Raw genomic sequence first — 2844 nt, 5'->3', positions numbered from 1 at the left:
CACTCACACTCACATCGGTAGAATCAGAACAAACGTGTTACAGTATTGAGGGGCATGTTATCTTTTTTTTCAAACTAATAAATTTGGGGTTTGTATGAAGTAAAGAACCGAAAGTACAGTGAAACTCAAGGATGATGACCCAATCTGTCTGTCTATTGATGCGTGTATTTACTTAAGAAGAAATATGACCTCTAAAACACAAAGAGATACGGCAAGCATGATTAGATTAAACACAACGATGTTTTTTCCTTCACGCCCGTGTAATTTAGAGTTTCAATCGTCTTTGAAGACAAACTTGGTCTCCTTTTGTAGGGCTTGAAATAATAAAAAAGGCTGAAAAATCTTAAGCACTTTGCTATAGATAATTTCATCAACAGACTAAACAACATAAATACCGTTACAACAATAGAAAGCCTTAAATCTTCTATCAAAAAGAAATGCATGAAAAAAATTAAAGATTAACGATAACTAACCAATGAAACCGAATTTAACAAAGGCAATGACATGTGAAGAAATGCCTCTCACTTTGGAAAGGTAGGCGAATGTACTCTGTCATGCACCATCAACTTGAAAAAAATTATAAACAGAGAGAAACCTGAATTCAAAATTCAGTTGTTTTTTTTTCTTCAAAATTATTTCGTTTCTTTTTTCTTTTTTTTTTTTGGAACAAATCTAAGCACTAATATAGAGTGGAAAAGGGAAAATGCACATACAAGCTTTGATATTTCTGAAAAAAATGAGGGGATATTCCTAACGTTCATAACCACCTATATATGCTTGGACTTGTCTGTGACTTATCCACAAAACAAGATGTACATATTTCTGGTCAAGCTGCAAGTGTGTGCGTGTTTTTGAAAATGGTAAAAACTTGGATATACAATTTTCTCGTGACACTTATAAAGTGAAGAGTCTGTGCAAGTGTCAAAAGCCAAAGTCATATAAGTTTTGTATTTTGTACGGCTTGTAAAGATTTCCACTTTAGGAAATGTGAAGTATCACAAGTTATTATCACAAACAGAAGTGGAACATAGGGGCTTGCAAGAAAGAAAATAACCCAGACAGTTGGTGTCATCAAGAGTGCTAGAGACGGTACCCGAACTTGCTTGCTTGCTTACTTGAATTAAAGTGATTTTCGCTCTAATGGAGCATGTATCACTGGTTTAATAACGCACCGCGTGATTTTTAATTACTCCTGGGGAAGGAAAGAGAGCCTCATCCCCCAGGCTTTTATGTACTCACAGACTATTTTTAAATTTAGCCACTCAGGTGTAGGACTAACTAGTCCTTAACAACCTGACTGAAAGGCTTTACACGTGAGTGGGAATTGTCTCACCACACACTCATTTTTCTGTCCGAGCGTGGTAAAGGAGGAAAAAGGTGCTCAGCAAGACAGCCATGGATGTTAAGTACTCACCAAAGCGCTAGCCCGTACTTATTTCAAATCAAGTCCCGTTTTTTGCTAATCGACAATAATAAGTACCAATAATGTGTTAACCACCTCTGCAATTAGTTCAAATCTAACGAGTCTGTTAAATTTCCTAACATATCTATCTAATATTAGTACTTAGTGTACATAAAAATAGCCATACTGATCTTATTTAAATTATTATGTCTAAGCGACATATACCAGTTTGGTCACTGTTAGGTTTAAAAAGTTAAGTTTGTTGCAGTGTTCCAATGGGTCAAGTTTGTTTCGAGAATAGTTTAGTCAAGGAGGGATACCAAGCCAAATATGGTTCCCTATTTAATAAAAAGCAATCTTTTGGAGCCCTAAAGAAAGTCTGTTTTTTCTGTTAGAAGGTAACACGTCTCTCTTTTGCTTTCACGTTCTTTCCCGCACTCCTAGGAAATGCGTAGCCATGATGGGCGATAATGTAAGCAGCGGCTTCTACCAGTTGACTGAGGGGGTATCCAGTGTAGGTTTGTCTGTAGAATTGGGGAAGAACTCTGACCCCTAATCCCCATTGAGAAGGTCTTGGTTTAAAGGTGTCTAGAGATCTGTAGGCAACGTATTGTATGGCTCTAATAAACTGCCCTGCTATGTTGACGTCATACAATGCTTGATCTAGCCCAATTTCGGTGTACTTTTCAACGAGGGTCAGCGTCCCCCTCCTCCTCCTCAACCGCCTCAATTTCTTTTTCTGGTTCTGATACTAATTCTTCAGTTGAGGTACATAGTTTCAAATCCGCCGCTATGGTGTCTGTCGCTGTTATTGTTGTTGTGGTTGTTATTTCAGCTGAGATTGCCTGTAGTATCGGAGTGAGAAAAGAACGTAGTGCCACCGATAATTACATCTGAGTTTGCCATACCGTTTGTCTAACATAATTGGACCTTTGTTTTGCCACCACTCTTTCCGGGACGGGTTGTTTGTTAGGTATAGTCGGCTGTTGACTAGATGTTATTTGTGTTCTCGAGGTGGGTGGAGTGCTAACTAGCAGAAACCGTAAAGTGGGCAAACGACGTCAAAGAAGTTAAAGTACGTTGGAAAGGATATCCGACCAGTTATCATTCTTGGATCGACGCTTTGCACGTCATCGACTATAAAAAGAAGTGACCATCATGCCCTTTCACACAGATTCAGCTACTGCGATCACTCCTTCACCCAATTCTTCTCTGCAAGATTTACAAAAACAACCCTTGTGGGTGAGGTATAGAGAACGTGTGCCTAAAACGCAAATCGTCTTTTTCTGCCAAATCTTCGTGGTGTATTGTGTCATCGGGGCAGCCATCGCCAATTTGAGTTTGCAACAAGGAGACAAACAATTGTGGACCATTGTATAGAGCAGTTACATCGGTTACCTGCTTCCCAATCCCTCCCTGAAATTCTCCTCGAACGGGAACCA

The sequence above is a fragment of the Sinohyriopsis cumingii genome, chromosome 8, assembly GCF_028554795.1.
Source record: "Sinohyriopsis cumingii isolate HCF-2022 chromosome 8, ASM2855479v2, whole genome shotgun sequence".
Taxonomy (NCBI): domain Eukaryota; kingdom Metazoa; phylum Mollusca; class Bivalvia; order Unionida; family Unionidae; genus Sinohyriopsis; species Sinohyriopsis cumingii.
Note: the sequence above shows the minus strand (reverse complement) of the source record.